General features: G+C 43.7%; 1 protein-coding gene across 1 annotated transcript in view; it reads right to left on the bottom strand.

Annotated features, from left to right (window-relative positions):
• Window positions 1-25,528, bottom strand: part of SHISA9 (shisa family member 9) — a 250,038-nt gene that overhangs the window by 24,416 nt on the left and 200,094 nt on the right. The window lies entirely within an intron of this gene.

The raw sequence follows: 25,528 nt of genomic DNA, 5'->3' as shown, positions 1-25,528 counted from the left end.
GGACATCGCCGGCACCGGCAAAGATGCCGGGGACAGGGAGGCTCCCAGGCTGCTGCTGGATGCGCGATGTGCTATCTTTGCAGAAAGGAATCTAGCACTGTGTGTTGAAAATGTAACATACATGGATATATTGACCAAACCACACCACTTCTACGGACTGAACCTACAGGAATATAAGCTTCAGAATGCAGGGATATTTTTGTTCAGAGATGTTTTTTGCAGCATTCTCTGTAAAATGCAAACACACACACATACACGGAAACAATCTGAACTCTTGACAATATCGAGAATTGAATTTAAATTATTGTAATACATATGATGCCCATACTTTGTGCACACATGATGGAATATCATGCAGCTGTCAGAAAAAAATGAATTAAAAATGTGTTCACTCTATACATATCGAACTGGAAAGTTTCTTATGGTTTATATAGTTACAGGCAAAAAACAAGCTTCAAAGTAATGCAAATAATAAGGCTTTTTTGTTAAAGAAAATCTATGCATTTTTTGTGCTGTGGTTTGCACAAGCCAGAAAACGATATGTAAAGACACACAAAGTGAATGTTGGGTACTCGGGGCAAAAGGGATTTATAGGGCGAGAAGTTCAAGGTTTTTCAGAGGAAACATCCTCTGAGCTGAGTTCTGGGTGAAGGAGAGATGCTAGTCTGGTGCAGCAGCAGGTCGGAGGCATGAGGGAGGGTGTTCCAGGCAGAAAAAACACCATGAGCAAAAGCCGTGACGCTGGAGGAAGCAGCACGCACAGGAACTGAAGGCATGCCCCCTGGGCTCGGGCCACGCACGGCGGGAGGATACAGTGTGAGCAGAGTGAACCAGGTGAGGCTGGGCAGGTGGCAGGACACAGTGGACCCTGTTAAGTGTTCCCAACTTCATTCCGAGAACAATGGGATGAATGGACAGAAGGAAAGAGTGACAGGGAATCCCGATGAGATAATGACGGTTCAGTTTCAGGTGGAAAACATAGGTTTTCTCCAGCTTTATGAAGCACACGTGTTGGTCCAGGTACACACTGCAGTGGATGTTGGTGGGACCTTGAAATATCCCCTTCACCCAGCGTGTGCGCCCATTCCCAGTGGCTGCAAGTGGAAGCTGCTAATAGCTCACAACTGCCCCTGGTGTCCAGAGAATTGTTCTTGGCGATGGGAGTCACCACCTTGGGGTTAACAAGCTTCACACACCTCATCCTCAACACGTAGGGTGCTTGGCAACCAATGCCCAGCTGACACTACCGTACCAGCCCCTTGCCTTAAGGTGGGTAAAGTTATCCAACTTTATGATGGATACTCCAATGGATTGCGGCAAGTTTAGAGCAGGAGTATGCAAATTTTTTTCTGTAAAGAGCCAGATAGTAACAGTCTCTGTTTTAACTACTCAGCTCTGCCATTGTAGCATGAAAGCAGCCCTAGACAGTTACACTCAGCCCTCTGTAGGCACAGGTTCCACGTCCTTGGATTCAACCAGCCACGGATTGGAAACATTCAGAAAAAAACAATTTAAAAATAATAATACAACAATAAAAAATAATACAAATAAAAAACAATACAGTATAACAACTGTTTACATGACATTTACATTATATTAAGTATTATGAGTAATCTAGAGATGATTTAAAGTATACAGTAGGACATGCGTGGGTTATATTCAAATGCTATGCCATTTTATTAATATATAAGGGATTTGAGAATCCACAGGTTTTGGTATCTGTGAGGGGTCCTGAAACCAATCCCCTGGGGATATCATCGGATGACTATATAAACAAATTGGCATAGCTGTGCTCCAATAAAATTTTATTTAAAAAAACTGATGGTACCAGATTTGGCCCCAGGGCTGTAGTTTGACAACCTCTGACCTAGACTTTACCTGATACCCCATCCTTGTGTGGCTCCTTGACCTTTCCTATTGTGCTTCCTTCACAACCATAGAGGTGTGTGGGTTTATTTGTTTGTTCTTTACCTGAAGAGCACTCCCTCAGAGTCACATGCACCTGAACCCCCATCCCTGGCTTTGCTTCTAGATAACTCAACCCATGACATATTTGAAATACGTTTGGCTTTAGACACCAACAAGCCCAAATGGATAGAGGCAGGGACACCATAGCTGAGGCACAAAGATAGGGAGAGCACTTTTATCACTTCACGTGCACGGGCTGTCACACAAGCCTGAGTGTCTAAAAGGAATGTCACCAAATATGAGCTAAGTCACCCAGTCTCTGGCCAGCATCTGAGGAGGTGGGCATATCCTTCTGCCATGATAGCTTTGCGGCTGAGATGCAGCTGGGATGAATTAAGTAATGGAAGAAAAGGCGTTGATAAGCTATAGCTTTCACTGCAGCCTGGACCCCAAGATCCTCTGACAGTGTCCTCTCCAGAGCCAACCTACAACGCAGTTCTGACTGCTTCCCCTGGGAAAATCACGCCAGCCATGTTTTGTATCCAAATATTGGTCCAGTGGGAAGTGGTTTGCCGTAAGTTCTCATTGCATGCTGCTCTGGGCGTGTGTTTTTCATGCCATGTTTTTTTAATGCATAGATACTGTTTTTGTGTATCCAGAAACATCACTTCTTTTGGGAAGCGAGTTCCCACTGAGTCATGTGATGAGCTGCCAGTCATGGTAACTGATTGGCAGCCAAGATGCAAAAGGTGTTGCCCCTTAGTGTGGGTTTCCCCAGAAGCCACTGTATTAAGGGCTCAAATGCAAGCACATGTGAGAGGTGATCACAGGATATACTTGCAGCAAAAGGGGAGCGAGACAGGGAAGAAAAAGAAGCAAATAGAGAATGCAACGCCAAGCAAAATGCAACGGTGGCGAGCTGGAGTTTAATCCCACTCTGCATTTCTGGCAAACAGTGTTGAATGCATGTCTCAAAACTGCATCACCCTAGGAGCAAGGGAGCCCTTAGTATTTATACACCAACTCCCAGCAGGTTTTGGCTGAAGGCTGCATCTGGGAGACCTTAATTCCCCAGCACTTGCAACCTGCCATGTTCGCAGGCAGCGTAAGCTCAGGTAGCCAGAGAAACCCTTCCTCAAGGGCTGGCAAGTATGTACCAAAACAGTAAGGGCCCAGATGCTACAGTACTTCACCCCTCACGCCATACAAGTGAGCATGTGACCCAACTCAGACCAATCACAGTACCTCCTTCTTCTTAAAAGGGAACATGTGAGTTAGCCTGGGCCAATCAGAGTTCTTCTGTGACTTTGTCTACTTGGAACCATTGGAGTCAAGGAGCTGGGAGGCCATGAAGTCAAGTGAGTTTGAACCTACACATAGAGAAAAATCTTTCTTCATTATAAAAGAATAAGGGTCACATCCATACAAGAGGAGGTAAGGGGATGGAGAAGCCCCTTTCTAAATAATTAGAATGCTCTGGGGTTCCTGCCACTTGCAACAGAGTTCGGATTAATGCTGCCGCTGTTTTGGTTTCCTCTGGGAAGCTGAAACTGACCAGGGAGGAGGCTGCCCTGGGGTCTTAGTGCAGAAGGCAACTTAATTGCATCAAGATGGAACAGGTATTTCTACAGAGCTACAGTATAAATTTCCAACAACAAACTGGCTGAGTAGTGCATAGAGATAGACTTTCATAAACTAATGGCTTCATGGAAGGTCTTTTTTTTTTTTTCCTGGAAATACACCCCAGACATCATACTGTCTAGTTACAGAGTTGACACCTTCAAAGCCTATTATCCAGTATAAGTCCTTTGTCTCATCCCTTTGCTCCCTCAGTCCCAGGCTGTGCCTACTACCCTCAAACCCTGCTTCCAGGCCTGCCAGGGAAAATGCTAAACACTTCATTAAAGAGAAAAAAATTCTATAGAGATATTCCTCTCAGAACATCTTGGGACAGCCTTTTATATTATTAAACAGAATCCTTAATATTCCATTATAAAGTATTTGCTGTTATATTATTTCTTCCAAGTCCCAAGCTGCCTGCAGGGCAGAAAGTCGCTACTAAATATAAGTAGGCACAACCGAGAGAGCCCACCGAGATATCCCTCTCAAAAGAAGAAACGAGGCTGCCCCAAAGTCATATTCGCACATTCACAGTCACAGCCACAGAAAGCAAATTTCTGGCAGTTTTAGATGGCCATGTGTGCTAGCTTCCAGGAATTGAGTATTCAGAAATATTGAAATCCAATGTCAGAGCAGCAATCAAGAATTATTAAATAGACGTTTGTGACTGGGGGGTTAAAAATGTTATTAAATATTTTCATTTTACTGGACAGGAACATGGACCAGACCTGGCAACCCAATTGCTCCGTGAGTTTTCTATAAATATATTCAGTTAAGGAGGAGAAACCAAAGTGCAGAATGGGAGGTAAGCCAGGGTTGAGATCCAAGAAAAGCAGAACAATAAGGTGAGTGAAGAGTGCAGCGTGAGTGAGATATGGGTTACAATATGCAAACCCTGCCCTTGCCAAGTTGGGAAGAAATATAAATATTAAATATATATGGAAATGTATGTACGCATATATGTGTTTACATGTGTCTGTATACACACACACATAAATTCTTTTGCACGGTCATAATTATAGATGAATCCAGTCAGGTGTCTTGCTCTCAGAAGACTGATTTTTTTCTTCCTGACACACCCCAACCCCACAGATATCTTACCTACTTCTGCGGAAAGTTCCTCCCCACTCAATGCTACAAGAAAACGTTTCCCACCTCATTATAATTTTGCAGCTCATCATGACCCTTAGAAATAACTAATGAAGACTTTGATGCTTCATTCCCTCCAATCCCTTGGTGAGCAAACAAGAAGTTGATGACATCCTGTGCTCTCCTTCCCAAGATAGAGAAGGGGACTCCTATATCTGAGGATTGTTTCCAAAGAAATTTAAGATACAGTTACTCTAATTGGAAGCATCTGGCAGACTTATGCCAAGGTAACCACCGTGTAACTACTGTTACTATGTGGTCTGTCTTGGTTATTAAACAGAGAAGTAAAGTGGATGCAATTCAAATAGAGTCAGTGATGGTAGAAATGCTTAGTTACAAACACTGAGAGGATGCACTAAGTTTCGCTGTGTAGAGGAGACAAAAAACAACTGTAAGAAACTAGACCAGGTTGGCTCATCTTAAAGGAAACACAACACAGGTAACTGCTTCAAAGCATATCCCAAGGAAGAATAGCACAGAAAGGCACTCCATGGTCAAATAGTGCTGTTTTGGGGAGTACGTATCACGTGCCTGACACTAGACAAAGAACTTCTCATGTGCTATATTTCCTTTAAACCTCATGTCAACCCTATGAAGTAGCAATGGGGGGAACAATATATTTTTAAGTGAACTTTTTATTGCAGAACAGTTTTATATTTATAGAAATATTGCAAAGATATTACAGAGAGTTCCCATCTACTCCAGGTCTGGTTTCCCTATTATTAACGTATTATTATGGTACACTTGTTACAGTTAATGAACCAATATTGATATATTACTATTAACTAAAGCCTACACTTTATTTGGGTTTCCTTGGTTTTTACCTAATGTCCTTTTTTTTTTTTCCTGTTCCAGAATCTCATCCATATACAACATTAAATTTAGTCACGTCTCCTTAGGTTTCTCTTGGCTGTGACAATTTCTCAGACTTTCCCTGTTTTTGATGACTTTGACAGATTTGAGGAGTGCTGGTCAAGTATCGTGTAGAATGTCCCTCGAATGGAATTTGTCTCATATTTTTCTCATGATTAGACTCAGGTTATGGGTTTAGGGTAGGAAAATCATAGAAGTAAAGTGACGTTCTCATCACAACATATCAAAGATACGTAGTATGATGACTTATCACTGTTGATGTTACCCTTTATCCCCTGGCTGAAGTATTTGTCAGATTTCTCCCCTATAAAATTATTCTATTTTCCCCTCTTTAGAAGGAAGTCACTACGTGCCGTCAACACCTAAGGAGTAAGGAGTTACGTTCTATCTCCTTGAGTGAAGAATATCTATATAAACTGTTTGGAATTCTTCTTCATGGAAGATTTGCCTCTTCTTCACCATGTATTTATTTATTTATTGAATCATTTATTCATATCAATGTGGATGCATGGATATGTATTTTATGCTTGGGGTTATAATCCAATACTACTTTATTTTGTTTTGTGGCTCAAATTGTTCCAAGTGTGGCCATTGCAAACTACTTTCATTGGCTCCTGAGTCCCTTTGACATACCTCCATCATTTTTAGTTTTTTGAGCACCTCTTTACTTTCTGGTAATACAAGGTTCTCCATGTTCATCTTGTATATTTTATATCCCAGTCCAAGAATGATCTATTTCTTTAAGGAGCCAGATTCACTTTATTGGAAAATGGTATTAGCAACTAAGATCTGGGTGCTGGGAGTGCTCATTGCTTCTACTCCCTCTCACCTGGCAGAGTTAGTGTACATGTGCACACTAATGTGTGTATACACACACATTTATAACTATCCGTATCTACACAAACCTAAGCATGAATTCATCCCAGTGTCTCCAATGCTGATCATTACCAAATGAACCATTCCAGCCTCTGCTTCCCTGGTTATCTTTAACCTCCCACCCCAACAATGATAAACCTGGCTCCCACCATCCACCATACATTTAGTTAATTGTTCAATTCCAGTATATCTTTATAGGAATATCAGAATTGTTAACTGATTTCCCCACAGGCTACAACCTTATCAACTAGAAGACATGAACTATGTGTTTTTCAAGTTACTAATATGTTTTCCTCTCCCATCTTCCTGAGTACATGAGCTTCGCTCTGGATGGCCCAGGGCTTCCAATAATCCAGTAAATTAGGATTTATTATAGAAGTAACACAAAGAAAAATGATGATTTTGATAATAGTGATGAAGAAAGTGAAGACACCCTCGTATACATAATAAACATTTACAGAGGCATTATAAGGTACCAGACACTATTCCATGTAACTAATCTAATTATCCTAGGAATCTGTATGAGATACTATTATGAACCCCATTTTGTAGAGGATGAAACCAAGGCACAGAGAGGTTTTGCCCAAAGTTACATCACTTGAAAGTGGCAGAGGCATTCTTTGAACTTGGCAGTCTGACTCTAGAATCTGTGGTCTTAGGCACTTCCTTATTGCCTCTGAGAAAGTTAATATTCAAATTTCTAACATTCAAAAAATGATTTTGCAGCCAGACAAAAATACGATTTTAAGCCACACTATTGTCTTTGTAAGAGGTTTTTCTCCCCCTGAATTCCTGTACCTCCAAGTCTTCAGCATATTAAGGACCAGACTTGGTTGGCCAGACCACAGAGCTCTTACAAGGTGAACCAGGGAGGAAAAGGGATGGGATGTCTGACTCCTTCAATGCTGGGGGATTGTGAGAAGGGTAAAAAAAATGAGAAACATGACAAAGACTAAGATCATGTCACCCAACTTTCTCTCTTTGGGCTTCAGAGCCAGGGTTGGGAAGGAACGTTGGGTGAGTCAAGGGACATGCTAGGGGCAGGGGGCTCTTGTCCTGTGCCCTTGTTTGGGTCTCTGGCAGGAGCTCACAGTGCAGAAGGTCTGAGCTGTCACAGGGTAGCTGAGCCAGTTGAGAAACAGAGTGGTACCATCTGACCAGAAGGTTGCCCACTTGGCACTCCCCAGTGACTCTTAGATACCAGCTATTGAGAGCCGGAGTCTTCCCACAGAACCTGCCACTGTGGGACAATGAGTCCTACACAGCGGTGTAGCATGAATTTCCCTCCACTTCATTCTCTCTCCTCTCTCCTCAGCAGATGGTTATCACAGGCCAACTCGGACAAAAGTCATATACTCAGAAAGGCCAAATAAAAAGGCACATTAACCATGTGAAAACATTTAACCTTCATTTCTCTAAGTATAGCAGCCCATTTTACAGATAAGGAAACCAAAGCTCAGAGAGGTTGAGTGGCTTTCCCAGAGTCACACAGCATGTTATAATAGTATCAGGATTAGATCCAAGATTTGTGTGATAGAAAAATTGATGTTTCCTTTACCAGGCCAGGCTACCCCTACCACGGATCAGGAAGAGACGGGAGGCGAGAGAGACCCTTCTGTCTTGAGTATAATACCTTCTCTTTCTTCCCACAGAGTTTCCCAGTCAGATGAGAAAAGCCTTGGCCAAATCTACGGCTTTTTATTTCTTCTCTTATCCAGAGAAAAGAACATACTGTTATGTCCAGAGGAGAAGCAGACCTCCCCGATCCTGTGAATATCCTGCTTCCTGGGAAGCCACCTGTGCCCTTGACTCTCCAATGTGGTTTATCCATCCATTCTTCCTCACATAGTTTAGTGTCTTTGATGTTCCAGACATTGTACTTAGTGTACAAGTCCTAGCTCTTAAACCACTTACTAACTAGAGAATCTCGTACATTTCCAAAGCTTTCTCTTTTTTTAATCATAAATATTGCCTTTTTAATCATTTCTAAGTGTACAGTTAAGGTTGCATTAATTACATTCACCATGTTGTACGACCATCACCACTATTTCCAAAACATTTTCATTGCCCTAAACAGAAACTATGTTCCCACTAAGCAATAACTTCCCATTCCCTCCTCTCCCCAGACCCTGGTAACCAAAGCTCTCAACACTCCAGAGGGATCATGTTTTTGCCTGATCGGTGAAGCCATGTTGGTCCTGCCCAGGGTCCTCCCTCACCCCCACTCTTTCCAACACACTTTCTGTGCCACGGGATGTAGTTTCAGGGGTCCCTCTGTCCACAGACAGCACTATCCAGAATAACACAATGAACTCAGAATGGGGGTTTGAGTTAGTCAGTTTGGGATTCAAATTCTGGCTTTTCCATTTACCAACAGCATCTTTGGGTGTGTCATAAAGTCTTTGAGCCTTGGTCTTCTAAACTCCAAATTGGGACCATAACTTGCTCATAAGGTCACTGTGAGATTCAAAGACATTACATGCCCCAGGCTTAGCCTGCACCTGAAACACAGTAAACACCCAACATATGGTAGCTAAATCTTCATTGCCTGGATAATCCCAGGAAACCAAGACCACACAATGGGGTGGCCTGAGAAGAGGGTGTTAGGTTTCTATGAGGTCGTCTCTGAGTTCAGAAGTCTCGGATATATTCCAGATTATTCAGTTGTCTCAAAACTTGACCATTGAGAGGGGAGGGGCAGGAGGTGTCCCTGCAGGGGCCAAATGCACCGGTGATTCTCATAACAACAAAAAAAAGAGACCAGACTTTCAGAAAAACAGAACAGAGCTCTGGCTTTTAGCTCTGTTTTCTGTCTAACCTTTCCAAATCTTTATGCCAACATCCTTTTAAAGGGGAAACCTGAAAATTATAGTTTGAAATACCATGTAGATTTTTCTCTGGCTACAAGCAAGGGAAAAATATCCAATCCAACTCAAAATTACCCTGAATTTGTCAAAAGAGAACATAGCAGGATAGGCTCACATTGGAAGAGGTTTATGTAGAAAGAAAATTAAAATCTTATTGAATCTTGGTGGCAGAGGGACCAGCAGGAATTTGCAGTGAAGGAAAAAAAATGCACATGTATGATGGTAAAACCTTTGGCAAATCAGGCATCTGTGTTACACAAGCATTTGTATCTTTAAGCATACAGACTTCTTAAAAAAAAAAATTCGACCACTGAGGATAGGAATATTTTAAAACTAGAGTTGTGAAATATTTATTTCATGCTCATTTTTGGCCAGTTTTTATGCAGGCGCTGGGGAAGAGAGATTCATTTCAAAGGCTTAGGTTGTGTCCCAAGTAGATACCAGTCAATGGTGGAAGGCAGATGAGCACCGTGACAGGAGAGGTGGAGGTCATGTTGCAACCGGCCTGGTTAGTGCTCTGACACAGCAAAGCAGAGGGGCCTGCCAAAGCACAGGAGAGGGCCACCTAACCCTTTAGAAGGTAGGGGACCTTCTTCATCCACATTCTGAAAAATAGAGTCTCAAAGATGGCAGAATGAAGAGGAGGACTTCCATTTTAATTTGAAGTAGCACCGTGTGTGTGTCCAAGAAACTACGGTGTATTTGTTATCACTTTGGAAACAGAACATCCCTCAGGCACTTTAACTTTCATCACTACAGATACCAAAGGTGGTTTTATGCCCACAGCAGCTATTTCATGAGATACTACTAACAGGGGATGTGAGCCCCTTCGCTCAACAGCCCCGGAGCACTACGGCTGCTCAGTTTCTCCTCCTTCCCCCCTCCTGCTCCCTCTGCATCCTCTTCCTAATTTTTCCTATCTCATAGTCCCTTTGTCCTCCGTCATTGTCAGTCTGTTTTATCAGCCACACAGGGAGCAGCAGCTTTCTTTGTTTCTGGTCCTAATGGGTTGTGGGATTAGAAACCAGATACTCCAGTTTGTTAGAATAAATTGTAAAGTAACAATTAACCATATGTAACAATACTGCTTTCTTCTGCAAAATGCTCTCCTTTATGGTTTTCCAAAACTAACTCCAAACCGTCTTTCAGGGCTCAGCTGAGGACACCATATCCTCCAAGGGACCTTTGCTAACCTTCCTCCCATCACTAAATACTGCGTAGCTCCCTGAATCAGCCTGCCCGGGCTAACGTAACAAAGTACCACAAAACCCAGTGGCTTCAACAACAGAAATGTACTGGTCTCAAAGTTCTGGAGGCTAGAAGTCCAAGGTCAGGGTGTCGGCAGAGTTAGTTCCCTCTGAGGGTGGTGAGGGAGAATGTGTTCCATGACTCTATCCTGGCTTTTGAGTGTTAGCTGGGCAATCTTTGGCATTCCTTGGCTTGCAGATCTCTGCTTTTATCTTCACAAGGCGTTCTCGCTATGTGTTTCCAAATCCTCCCCACCCCCTTTTTTTCTTAAGGACAACAGTCATATTGGATTAGGGGCCCACTCTACTCCAGTATGACTTCATCTCAACTAATTGCATTTGCAGTGACTTTATTCCCAACTAAGGTCACAGTCTGAGGTCCTTGGGCTAGGACTTCAACATATACATTTGAAAAAGACACAATCCAATTTATGACACTCCTTTCACTTCCTTTCCTACAGGAACACTTTTATTTCTTTTCAATTCCTGCTTTCCCCACACCTTTTGAGGTCAGGGAATATGTTCATCTCCTTCACCACTGCATTTCCAGCGCCTAGCCTAGCTCCTTACGTGGATCTAAATTCCACTGCAGGAAAGGAAGAGAAAAAAGAGAACGTTTTTCAGTCACCTATTATATGACAGGCAGCTCGCAAGGTGCTTTACCTCAAAGGTAGACATTGCTCAAAGAAAAATGTGTTGGTTTAGCACCAGCCATTTTGGTTGCTCCGATATTAATATTTGTGGGGTTTTTTTTTTCTTTTTTGAAAGTGTGTGCAGCGGGTGTTTTGTTTATGGACCATTTGATGCCTTGGGACAGCAAATGACAATAAAAAAGGAAAGCAATATATCAAATGAAAAAACTGGGCTTAGCTGACCCCTAAATAAGGATACTACACTGATGAGGTAATGACACAGCACACTCCCCCATGGATGGAGGATGCAGTGTGATCTATACCAAGTTTCCAGGAAAGACTGTCTCTAACAGGGGTTGGAGGAGCCTCTAGAGACAATCCCACTCAGGGAGTTCCTGTAGGACATTTTCACTGTGCACCAAAAAGGCCTTTGGCTCAGCCTAGGTTGAAGCTGCACAGGGTCAGTGCACGGGAGGATGCTGCTCTGATTTTCCAACCCTTGTACATTTTGTCCACTCACGAGCCCACTCAAATTAAGGTGCAAATCTCCCCTGCTTAGCTTTGAAATTCCACTTTTAAGGGCCTATCAGAAAGAGTATAAAGTGAATGGTTATGCAATTCACAGCAATGGGCACTATCATCTCTCTCTCTCTTCTAAACCTTCTAAAGTTCCCCAAACAGCCTCCTCTGTCATTCAAGGTGCCAATCCCATGTCTGAGAAAATCTGAGAGCAAAGTTAGGCTGTGAAGAGAGAATGGATCATGTAGAGCCTGAAAATTTGGGTTCAAATCCTGGCAAATTAATTAACATTCCAGAACCTTACAGAGCACTTGAAATGAGGAAGGAAGTATTACTGAATGCCAAACATATGCTAAGGACAGGATTGAAAGCGGGACCTCAAAGTGGTACTTGCACACCCATGCTCATGGCAGCATGCCGCACAACGTCCTAGAGGTGGAAGCCACCCACGTGTGCCTCGGCAGATGAAGGGGTAAACAAAATGTGGTACATACACACGATGAAATAGTATTCACCTTTAAAAAGGAAAGAAATTCTGACATGTGCTACAACGTAAACAAACCTTGAAGGCATGACGCTAAGTGAAATAAGCCAGTCACAAAAGGGCTGTATGAATCACAAAGGGCTGTATGTAGTCACATTTACAGGGACAGAAAGTAGAGCAGTGGTTAGCAGGGGCTGAGCAGAGGGGGAATGGGGAGATACTGTTTACTAGGAACAGTGTTTCAGTTTGGGAAGATGGAAAAGTTATGGAGATTGTTTGCACAATAATGTGAATGTCTTAACACTACTGACCTGTATACTTGCTTCATATTAAGATAGCAAATTTCATGTTATGCCTTTTTTACCATAATTCATCTCTCTCTCTCTCTCTCTCTCTCTCTCTCTCTCTCTCTCTCTCTCTCTCTCTCACACACACACACACACACACACACACACACACATACACACGTCCTTCCTTATCCCAAACCCATCCACAAGTCAGGCATTATTCTGCTCATTTTGCAGATGAGTAAACAGAGGCAAAGGAAGGCTTTGAACCACTTATTCAAGGTCACAGGCTGCAGAGATAAAGGCAGCTTTATCCAAAACCAGTTCTCTTTTTTTCTGTCCCCACCGCTTATCTACCACAGAGTTCAGGGTAGGGTAAAATGAGATAGTCCTGAAAACATCACCCTTAGTGCCTGGCACACAGAAGTGCTCTGTATTGCTAAATCTTGTCTGCTTTTACCCATAATATTTCCTTTTTTTTTTTTAATTCAAGCCTTGATAAAAAACAACCTAACCTTTTTTTTTCTCTCTGAGAATTCTCGGGTGGTGCTTGCTGAATAAGCCATACCCTTTCTAATCACAGGTTGAGCAAATTCATTCCTTGAAAAACCCGCTTATCAAATAATCACCGTATGTCAGTCCTAGGCGAGGTATCATTATGGGTACTGAGGAAAGAGACATGAGTAAGACCCTCTCCTGCCTTTGAGAAGCTCACGGTCCAATGAGGAAATCAGACAGGTAAACAACTTTCTTATAACATGTGATAATATTAAAAAGTAGGTACAAAGATTAGAGGCAACAGCTGTTTCCAGTTGGGACATGCCTTAATGTAATCCTTTCTACACCGAATTCCTAAAAAATGGTGATCAAGATATAAAAAGTAATCTTTAAAGTACATAAATAAAACTACTATGAGTTAGCATTACATATCTATGAAAATAGCAAAAAACAAAACCAAACAAAAAACACAAATCCGACAATGCCAATTCCTGGTGAGGATATGGAGCAAGTGAAGCTCTTATATATTGCTGGTGGGAATGCAAAATGCTACAACTGTTTTGGAAAAATCGTTTCCTTTAAAGTTAAACATACACTTACACTATGATCCTATAATCCCAATCCTAGGTATTTAACCAAGAGAAATAAAAACTTACACAAAAACCTGTATACAAATGTTTAAAGTGGGTTGACTCATAATCATAAACTGATTAACTCATAAACCAAAAACTGAGCACAGTCCAAATGTCCTTCAATTGGTGAACTGATATACAAACGGTGGTATATCCATACAAGAAAATGTCGCTCAGGAATAAAAAGCAACACACTATTAATACATGCGTTAGGTTAAGTGAAAGAAGCCAGCCAAAGTGCCACATACTATCTCATTCCATTTACGTGACATTCTGGAAAAGGTAAGGCTGTCGGAACAGAAGAGAGAGCAGTGGTTGCCAGGTGTTGGGATAAGGCAACGGCCACACAGGGGCAGCCCAAGGGGATTTGGGGGTGGGTGAGGATCTGGGGTGATTTTGTGTCTTGATTGCAGTAGTTGTTACAGGACTCAATGCATTTGTCAGAACTCATAGAGCTGTTCACCAAAAAGAGTGAATTTTACTGTATGTAAATTGTAAAGTAAATTTAAAAGATTTAAAAAAAATACAGGTAAAGGCATCACCCTGCTTAGAAACACAGGATACTGCCGGTATTCCAAAAACTTAGAGGAATCTGTGAAGTATGGACCTATGTGGGATTATGTTAAAAAGAGAATCATAGCCCAGGATCTAAGGCAGAAAGTATAGTGACAAATTATGGGTTCAAACATCCCCGAGGTGGTGGATTCTGGAAATAAAAGGGGGTAAGAGCAGAGCATTGCCAGGTTACTAGTTGTGTGCTGCAGTGGAAGTAGGCAGGTGAGTAGACCCAAAACCATCCTGCCTCTCCTCAAACCCTCTGGCTTCTCAATTCAACTACCATGACTGAGGGTTCTTGGACTGGAGGGGCAGAACAGTCCTCATGGTAGATGAGGGTGCTCAAAAAGAATCACTGTCACTGCAAGACCATCTGCCCACGCATCCCGCTGAGCGACAAACCCTGTTCGTCACCCACATTTTCTGCACAGACTGTGGATAAGAAACTGCAGGTAATAGTAGGTCCTGTCCATCCGTCCCCCAGGAAGACAGTGCTAACAAATAGAATAGAGTCTAACAAGGAATCACAATCCCAAAGTTTAGCATCCAATCCACAGTCACTAAAGGCAATGCCAACACCATGAGATAGGAAAGATAAACTCAAAAAAGTGGAAGAACTTAATTCCACAGAAACAGAGCCAATAGAGCAATTAGATCAGGACCTTAAATTAGGTGTAATTAATGTCCTCAGAGGGATGAGAGGATATGGCAAACAGGAAATAAGATTAGTTATGGGGGAAAGAAAGAACCAAACAGAGTTATTCAAAAAAGGAAAACATAGTTGTGGAAACCAAGATGAGAAACTTCACAGAGATTTAACTGTCTATCTGGAGGATTCAGGGAAGGCTTCCTTGAAGCTCCACGCTCTCAGTTGGGGGATCATTCCTGTTAGGAAAAACTCCAAGGATGAAGGTAAAGAACCATGAAAAAGTACTTTATGGTTTTCAAGGAACCCTAAGAAACCCCGTGAAGCTGGAGCAGCAAGTGCATGGGGAAGAACTCATTTTCACAAGGCTTCAGTTACTAGCACTAGCCATGGATTACTTTGCAGTGAAACTGTCCAAGTTTGAACTGTTAAAGTGTTTCATTTTACTCCTGACCATCTAATCCCATCTGTGGTAGACCGTATTTTCCAAACATGGCCTCCACAATGTCTCCCCCATCACATGCACTTTTTACCACGTGATATTGACATTTCTTCCACCTAGTGGTGGGGGTCTCTGTCCCTTCTTGTTAAACCTGGGCAGATTTTTGCGACTGCCTCTACCAACACAGTATGGCGGAAGTGATGCTCTGTGAATTCTATGGCTAGGTCATCAACTGTCAGGCCATTCGGCTTGCTTTCTTGGGACTCAGCCGCCATGCTGCGAGGAAGCCCAGGCTACATGAAGAGCCACATGTGGATGTTCCAGCTGACAGCACTAGCAGAGGGTCCTGACAGCCAGGATCAGTTGCCAGACATGAGTGAAGGAACTCCAAGACGACTTCTGCCCAAGTCACAGGAGTGCAACTGCATGAGAGACCCTGAATGGGAACTTCCCAGATGAACAGAGTCAACCCCAAGAACTATGGAAGATGATAACGTGATTGTTTGTTTGTTTTAAGCTACTAGGTGATTTAGTACATACCAATAGATACCAGGAAAACATCTTAGTTTATAAATTTGAAATACTAGATCTTTTTTTTTAGAATAATCTCTACTTCCAACTTTACAAGAAATCAAATGAGATGAAATTTAACCCACAATCCCAACATTTACTACAACGGGGGCCATCAGAGGAAAAACAGGACCCTCCTACCGTTGACCCAGTGTCGTACACTCACCCGTCACCACCAGGAGTAGTGGGTAGGCTGAGACCTGCTGGAAAGTGAAGGGAGAGAAAGTGACGCAGACAGAGAACCAGAGAGGAGAGGGAAGGTTCTTCTTTCAGCTCAATATTCCTACACCACTGAGAAAGAGGATGGCTGTAGACAATGAGCTCCAGACTTGCAGTTTTGGCTGTGTGAGCTCAGGTATATGACTTTACCTCTCTGATGCCACCATTTCCTCACCTATAAAATAAGAAAAATGACACTTATTTTGTAAGGAGTGCCTATCCTCAAAAATATCTGGTGACAATGAACCCAGAAGGGCAAAGAAATGAGAAATATTAAGGCAAGTTTAAGTAAAATTTCTTATCAGAACTTGGGATACCCCAAACACAATCATTTTCTTCATATATTTTCTCCAAGTTTGCTAGGTGGTCTAGCACTATGTGGCGTCCAGTAACCACTGCCTGCGGTGGCATTTCCTGCCTCCCCACGTCAGCCTCTGAGCACCAATGGCAGCTGTGCGCTATACTTATTACTGCTAGCACAGGACAAGGCTTTTGTTGAATTCCCACCTGATGTCACTCCTCAGTCTTTGCTGGTTCCCTCAGAGCAATTCTAAATGAAGTATGAATCCCTGCCCTTCCCATCCCCCAACACACACATCTCCAGGATATTTTCAATTTGTGTCCTTTTGAGTCTCCTTTCAAAATATTTTCCAAATTCATCGCCTGTCTCCTCATTTCCATCATCCCCTCTTTAGACCAAGCCACTATTGTCTCCTACCTGGACCTCCGGTTGAGATGCCCCTGTTCCTCCCACCCATTTCCAATCCATTAACCACCCACAAGTCAGGGTAATCTCTAATGTCCCCATGCTATTGCCTCACTCCCCTGCTTAAAACCCTTTGAAGAATTCCCACTGCACTTTAGAGTAAAATCCAAATCCACACTATGTATCACAAGGTACCGCGTGATCCAGCACCTCCCACCTCTCCAGACACATGGCGCTACCTTCCTGGTGATTTCTACCCCTCCGGAAATCTGAGCTTTCATTTCAACCCTCAAACACACATGTTACTTGGGGAAAATAGCGTGGCTCAGAGCCTTCACACACATGCTTCCCTTTTCCTAGAATTTTCTCTGTTCTCCTGATTTCTCATTCATCTTTTTGGATTCTGCTTATATCTATTTTTTTAGGAAAGACTTTCTTGAACCTCACCACCCATGTCAATCTGGCCCTCCCACAACAGTGATTATGACAACAATTGTTATTATAATTACTACTATAAAAACCATAAAAATAATGGTAACGATAACACCACCCTTTACTTTTCCTCCATAGTCATAGTTTATAAAAATATATTTACCCGCATGATTATTTAATTGAAACCCGTCTTCCTCACCAGATGTGCACTAACCATGTCTGTTTTGCTCACTGGTTTAATGCCAGTACTCAGCACAACATCTAGCCCATGGTCCCTGCTCATGTTTTCAGATGAGAAGAGTCAGTGAATTAACACTGGGGCTAATCTTGACTTTTCCCAGCCCCATCCTCATTCCCAGAGGATCATCTCTAGAACCAAGGCTGGGAGGCATGTGTATTTGAGAGGGGATTTTCCGTCAATGACATGAGAAGGAAAGGAACAAGGGTGTGGGTGTTCCTGGGTGTGAGTCCTTTTAGTAGCTATATGACTTCATGTAAATTTCTTTAACATTTCTAATTCTCTTTTTTATCAGCTATAAAATAGTGATAATCATAGCATCGATCTTATAATGGTGTTGTGAGGGCAAAGTAAGATAAGCACGTAAAGATCTTATCTTAGCATTCAGTAGGTATTAGGGAGACGTTATTGGTACAGAACTATTTGGCCACTCGAAGCCTTCAACATCAATGCCTGAGACAGGAAGAAAGTTTGCTTCGATTCTCAGACCACCTTATGTTTAATACCAGGCCTTTCTAGAATTATGGATATTATTACTGAATAGGGCATCAATAAGAAGCCAACTGGCCTTTAAGAAATTGGACCTGGAAATAGACCGAGCTGGCTAACGTATGTCTGGACACCTGCCCTCCATCTCCTGCTCTCTGGGCAATACTCCTGCGCCCAAGTGTGGCTTCCCTCTAAGGCCTCGCAGACCCGAGGCTGGAGGCTGGCTCCTCGGTTTCACGTGCCCAGGTCCCTGGCATGGCAGCAGCATGGAGTGGGCGTTGTCTGTGTGGCTGGGCACGGAGAGGACTCTCCCAGCATCTCGGAGCTTGGTGCCTCTGCCAAGTCGCCAAGCAGTTAAATGTTGAGGGCTGCAAATGAGGCTCATCTGTCCGTCGTGGGCGGGCTCCAGCTCCATCTGCTGTGTCAGGAGCGTGGAGAGCAATTGCAGGAAGCCGCTTGTAACACGTGGGGCCCAAGATGGGAGGCAGAAGCTTCGTCAGGAGATAGTAGAACTGTGAACCTGAAGACTCTCTCAGTCCCTTCCAAAGTTTTACAGATGAAAAAAGAAAAACAAACACAAAGACCCAGAGAAGGGGTGGGTTTGCCCATGGCCACCCAGCCAATTGCCAGAATGCACTCACCTGCCCCAGCCTTGCACCCAACCCGTGGGTAGAGGAGATGCTCTCAGCACTTGAGAAGAATAAAATATCCCAGCTGTCTTGTCTATGTTCACATTTGTTCTTCAAGTTCAAGTCCCTTCTCCGCTCCACAGAATCTCAGAATGGACCTGATTATTCACTAACTCACTCATTCACACATGCATTCATTCAATAATATTTCTGAAATGCTTCCATGTGCATCACTCCAGGCACAAGGACTACATCAATTGAAAAAATAGACCTAGTTCTGGCATCCAGGAACTAATAATCTAGTAAGCAATACAGATATCAGGCAAAGAGAAACATCACATGAATGGATATATGCTTACACGCTGGGTCAGCTTTTTTTTTTTTTAAAAAAAAAAAAAGTATTCGGCACTAGGCATGTCGAATTCACATGTGGTGGGCTATTATGAAGAACTGACTGTTATGTTTTCCCCTGACACATTGTTGTATACAGTGGCACTTACTTGTTGGGCAGATGACTGTCGGGCACCCAGAGTTTCTGTGGGGAGTTTGCACACAGAATCAGACTACAAAAGAGCCACATTTCTAGGCTTTTGAGCTTCAAAACATAGTATTGATATGGACAAGCTTTTGCTGAGCTAGCTTTTGTTTCTGGCCCAGAAGGTATGAGGAATTCTGGGCTGTAGGAGAGGAAAAAGTTAGGTAAGAGAGCAATCAAGTCAGCTGTTGGTGCATTCTCTGGGATGGGTTTCTGTATGTCATCCACAGTAGAAATAAAATGCAAATTTTTCATAACCCTCAAATCCCCAAGCATGTCTGTGACTTTGGCCCTAGATCACAGATATTCCCTGCTGGGGGGCCAAGCAGGGAAAGAGCATGAAGAGAGAATCAGGCTTTCCTCAGTCAGAAAATGAGGGGGACCCCCAGCCCTGGGCCCTCAAAGATCAAAATCTGGGAAACAGGCGATAACTGGCATCACGTGCCCCCCCCCCAGCCTGGGGGTAACCACGTGGGCGAATAACATCCACTCGAGTTGAGGCTTAGTTACTGTCTCAACATCAGATTAAGACCAGGAACAAGAGAAGGGATGTGGGTGATCTGAAGGCTGCAGATCTATAAGGCCATTATCTGTCTTGAGCTTCGGCCCACCCTACCACCCACTCCTCCGTGTGAGGTTATAACATAACAATAAGCCTGCAATTATATTTCACTTGTGAAAAAAAAGATAGCGGTGAGTCAAAAAACCAGCTCGCAGATGTAACGGGCACTGCTAGTTATGTAAGTGGGAGGGGGCCAAGTCTTGGGCTGAATTCAGAATCCCCACTGAGGATCCACGTTCCTGAGTCTGTCTGGGTCTCCCAGTGTCTGTGAGCAGCACCTGGCCAGGAAAGGTGTGAGGCCACCAAGCACGAGAGTGGTGGCATCGGGCAGTGCGTGAGATCCAGGTTCTGGCGAGAGTAGACTATGAAACCTGGACAGACCTTGGGCTCAGGACAAGGAGACACGGCAGCCAGCATGGCATGGACCATGTGATCAGAGACCAAAGAGGAAAACTGGCACCTCTGCAGGTGTCAGGACAGATGACTCATGTCAGCCAAGAACCAGCTGGGTAGCGGAAGCCGCTGTAGACACAAAATGACCAAAGGTCATACCTGTACCCCAAATATGTCTGGATACTATGTAAGCCCCCTCCAAATTTAGATGCAATCTTAGGGAGAAGGGTGGAGGTAGAATAAATTGAGTGAGGAAATGTAATTGACTGATATTAGGTAGAATAAAAGCAAAAATTAAGCTAAGTTGTAAAAAAGATATATAAAGTTATACATTTCAGAGAGAGAGAATGAATGAATGAGAATGTACCTTGGTTCAAATCTCAGTTCTTCTACTAAATAGCTAGATGGCTTTGGACCCAACTATTGCTCTCTCTTGCTTGGTTTCCTAATAGGTGATGTTCTAAGCAGGTGATGCCACCCCACGTCCACCTTCAGAAGCAGGAGGAAGCATGGGGGAGGGGAGGCTACAGGTACTGTGGCTCAGGGGTGTGAAATGTCCTGGAATGTGTGGAGTTTCCCACCCAATATGCTAACAGGGCCCCTGCTGAGAAACACTGGTGCTAATTCCAGGTTCCTTTAGGACCAGCTGAAGAATAACTATGGGTCCCAGGCCCCCTTCACGTCTTGCCCGGCCGACGGCAGGCAGGAGAGTCTGTGCTCACCCCAGAGCCCTGCCACTGGGTGTGTCTCAACCGAATCACAGCACTGCCCGGCCTCCACAGTGCTTTCGTCACCCTTCCCCTCGTTCACTCCTCACGGCCTCTCTGGAGCATCGGAAGAATCGATCCTCTTCTTAAAAGGGGGAAACTGAAGCCCAGAGACAGCATCTTGTCGACAGACCTGGGACTCCAGTTCAGATTATTTTACTCCCAACGTGAATCCCTCTCGGTGCCCCAGGCTGAAGACCCAGGCACAGGTCTCCCTCGCGTCCCCACCTAGGCTGTTGTGAGTGCTCAGGGGGTACCTGGACCCGAAGGAGGCTCTTTCCCCACACGAGGAGCCTCACGTCCTTGTCTCAGAGCTGTCTACACCCAGAGGTGGGAAAGGGCTCTACTTGGCCCCGTCAGACCCCTCCCACCCCTCAGGCCTCCCTGGCCCCCCAGGGAGAAAGAGGATCCAGAAGCACCATCTTCATATCAAACCAGCTTCTTCCTTCTCCCCTGTGAGAGGAGGGTGTCACAAGTCACCCTCTGCTCAAGTCCAAACCAGCTCCTGAGTGTCTCCATCACCTCATCCCCCAGCCCCAGGGACGGGCCCAGTTCTACTGAGTCTTTCTCATAAACAAGTCTCAGCCCCCACTGCTGTCCCCAAGTTCTGTGTCCATTCTGCCTGCCCTACTTCAGACCCCCGCCATCTCTCCCGGGAACAACACCGGGAAAGAAGTACAGGCAGCAAAGGGCTTCCAGCTCCTCAACCCACAAGAGCTCAAGGACCCCAACAACGACAGGGTGGACCCTCCGGGGAGCGGTTTGCGGCCAGGTTGTAAGTTGCATGAGGAGGAGGAATATCTGTGTTCTCAGAAGCCAGAACAAGGCTGGGACCCGAGGAAAGTCATTTGTTGTTGGGTAAACAAACAGGAGGCTTAAAGCTGTCGTAGGAGAAGGCCCTATAGTTAAAAAAAAAAAATAGAGAACAAACCAAAAAAACAAATTCTGTATTTTACAAATGGAGACAAGCTGGAGGTATAGGATAATAAACATGGAGTTAGTAAGGACTTAGGAAATCATCTAGTCTAACCTCTCATTTTACTGGGGGTGGAGGGTAGGGTGGGAAACTGAGGCCCAGAGAGGTGAAATGGTTTCTTTAAGGCCAGACGATGAGCCACACTGTGGGATCCGCCAGGACACTGACTCCCCAGTCAGTGTTCCTTTTCCCCATTTGTTTTCCCCATTTCTTCTTCTAGCTAAGGTCTTTTAGCTCTTCAAGATTCCATTCAGCCATCACCTCCTCCAGGAAGCCTTCCCTGACCCCCCAGGCCAGGTTAGGTGCCAGCCACTTTGCCCCAACTGTGCCCTCTAAGCTTCCTCTGGCATAGAATGTATTTATGCTGGGTTTTTCAGGTTTTTAACATTAGGCCACAGTTTCCTAATCTTGGGAAGGGTCATTCTCTGCCAGGGGCAGGGGCTGTCCTGTGCATTGTAGGACACTTAGCAGCATCCCTGCCCTCTACCCACTGGACCCCAGCTGCATCCTCCTGCAAGTTGTGACAACCTAAACAGTCTCTAGACATTGTTACATGCCCCCAAATGGACAAAATCAGCCCCCGTTGAGAACTGCTAATCTAAACTGTCAGGTCTACGAGGGCAAAAACGTCTTCTTGTTCTTCACATTCCTAGTATGCAGCACAGGCCCTGGATCATGGTAAATGGGCAATAAGTTGGATCTATAATTAGGAAAACACACATGTGGTGTGTACGTATGGTTTCCAAAATATATTGTCAAAAGATACAAGAATTTTTGTTCTTCTGGGATGCATTCAACATTTCCGTGTGCTTATGATGCATTGTTAAAATGAAAGTAACAAAAGATGTTGGTGTTAATTGGCATTTAACAACCCTTTGTTTCTAGATCAGTGAATAAGAAAGAGAGAGAGAGAGAGAAAGAGAGGCAGAGAGAGAGAGAGAGAGAGAGAGAGAGAGAAAGAAAGAATGTGTGTGTGTGTGTGTGTGTGTGTGTGTGTGTGTGTGTGTGTGTGTGTGTGTATTCATCTCTTCTCACCGATAAGACAATATTCAAACAATATTCCCTTGGAGAAGAAAATATATTTTCAGTGAAACAAGAAAACTCTTTCTCCATTTCATAAAAGGGACATTATCAGGCCATTAAAGCATCATTGTACGTTGAGATCCTAATGCACTGGTCTTTACTTGGGAGCACACGACAATCTCAAAGAATTTTTGTTGCCAGATGAACAGATTGGGAAGTAAGATATTATGAAATGTGGTATTAGGCAGCAGATAAGTAATTATGTGACAAGCAAAATACATTATTCGACATTTCAAAATATTTCCACTTCATCACCAGTTCATTAAAATCCCGCCTCCTCTCTCATGGCCCACTAGGATTTTACATCAAGATTATTTACCAAAAAGAAAAAAAAATCATCAAGATTAAGTGAATTGTAATTAAGTCATATGATTGTTTTGCCACTTTTCTATGAGCCACAACAGACATGGGAAATCAGACTCAAATTGTCACGGGAAGACTCAACGATGGCTGCTCTTGCTAGCATGAAGGTGACAGTGAGATGGTGTTTTCATTATTATCTCACACGAAAAGGGAACTGAAGAGCTATAGACAGTGCCACAAGAAAGGAGAAAAGTCAAAACCAAAATTAAGATGATTGTGTGTCTTTAAAGAGGCTTCCATTTTATGCTATGACTAACGACTGAACTCAATAACAAATTCCCCTAAGGAAGAGAAATCAGCAGGGGACCTGGCTTCTGTTTAGTGTCCCTTCCTAAACCCACCTGTTTCTTTAAGCAAAGACTTCTTGTGCACTTAGAACCATATCGATGCACAAATGTTATAACTAGGGAGATTTCCAATCCCCTGGGCATCTCTGCAGAACCAGGCATGAAGTGAGTGCCCATTTAATACTCACTGATTGACTGACTTGAAGACCAACTGATTTAATAAGAACAGTAAGCAACGCAGAGCCCCTAGCTTATAAAGAAAATGACCATGAGCCCTAAAAGTTAAAAGAAGCAAGATGTATTCGGTTAATCCATTTTGTAAAGGCAAAAGAAAGGAGGGAGGGAGAGAGGGAGAGGAGAAAAAGAAGAAGGGGGAGAGAAGGTGGAAAGGAAGGAAAGCAGGAAGGAAGAAAAATTTTCTTACAGACATACAGCACACCAAACACTAGAATAAGCATTTTTACCTGGGTGATTTCATATAATAGCTATTGTAAAACTAGCAGTAAGTCCAATTATTAGTAACATGTAATGAGGAAGGAATCAGAGAGAGATAAAGCAATGCATTCAGCATCACATAAAGTGGCAACTTAATCATATGCATATGAGTGTTTACACATACATGTAAACATGATCATGTCGCCTCCTAAAATGCTGCCGTGGTTTCCATTCTCTCTCGGGATGAAGATGGCAGTCCTCACCCACTGCAGCCCCCACCGCCTCTGCCCACCTCTCCCGCCTGGTGTCCTACCGCTTCCCCGTCACTCACTATACCGGGTCTGTCTGGAAAGTGTCCAACCGTGTAACCATTCTCGTTACAGTAACAATGGCTGGATACTCTCCCGACAGACTTTGTACTTTCAGCCGGCTGGACTTCTTTCAGATTCCCAAATGTCCTCTGTCCTTTCTCTCCCAGGACAGGACCTTGGCAAACCCTGTCTCCTGTGCCTGAAATGCCCCCATTCGTCCCCACCCAGGCAGCCCCTGCCCTTCCTTCATGTCAGCTGCAAGGGAGGCCTTTCCTGCTGCCCCCTGGCTATATCCACAGCCTCAATTATTCACTCTCCCGGGACCGCATCCCTCCTTCATCCATTCCATCCCCCCGTTTGCAATTCCACACCAGCCACTGTGACCTGTGCATTAATGGACAACCCCTCCATTGTACCAGAAGCCCCTGAGTTTGGGGAACTTGTCTACTCCCCTTACCATTGTATCTCCTGCACCTAGCGCAGGACGTGGCGTGCAGAGTGGCTCAGTAGATAATCTATCCTAGGAATGAATGAATGAACAAACGAATATATATTTTAAATGCCTATAGTTGTAAGTACATGTGCAAGAATTCAGAACCTGATTCTCTGCCAGCCAGAGACCCAGTGCAACCAGGAAAGCCCCAAGAGAAGAGAGTGATCCAGGGCGGGGACACAGAGTGCAAGTCTCCACCCGGAGTGATCATCTGTCATCATTAGCTCTGGCGGAGGCTGGAGACTGTACTACAAAGACTGCATTACTCTCTGACTTCTGGTCCAGGCTGTTCGTAATTGTTTTGGAAACCCAAAGCCAGGAATCTGACACAATGTTTTGTTTCCTCCTCTCTTAAAAATGATAAATCAGCTGTGTAGTGTTTTTCATAAATTCTTCAGCCAGACTTGCGTTTTTCCAAACACATTTCACATTAAGGATTCTTTATGAAAATGGTTATAAGAGAGGAATTTAATGGGATTATGATTTTTTTTAAAGCCCTATCTCTCTAATTAATACCCTAGAGGGGGAATTTTTTTCTCACATAATGGCCTTTCAGTGTTAAAAGGCCTTAATATTATGGTAAAATATGTTAACTTTCCTGGCACTCTGACCCAACTGATAACATGCAAAGGGAACGCATCTGTCTTCCTGGAGCTGCTGCCACCGCAAATGGTGTTGTTTTTGGTATTTTCGTAATGAACTAATCAACTGCTTATTCTGTAATTGCGTCTACATTAAAAACTTATTACCCTGGAAAAGGACTGCACTGCAATTGACCTCCCAACTAAAGTTGGAAGGGGAGAGG

The sequence above is a fragment of the Lemur catta genome, chromosome 2 (genome assembly GCF_020740605.2).
Source record: "Lemur catta isolate mLemCat1 chromosome 2, mLemCat1.pri, whole genome shotgun sequence".
In the NCBI taxonomy this organism is placed as follows: domain Eukaryota; kingdom Metazoa; phylum Chordata; class Mammalia; order Primates; family Lemuridae; genus Lemur; species Lemur catta.
This window is presented reverse-complemented; position numbering and strand designations above follow the sequence as displayed.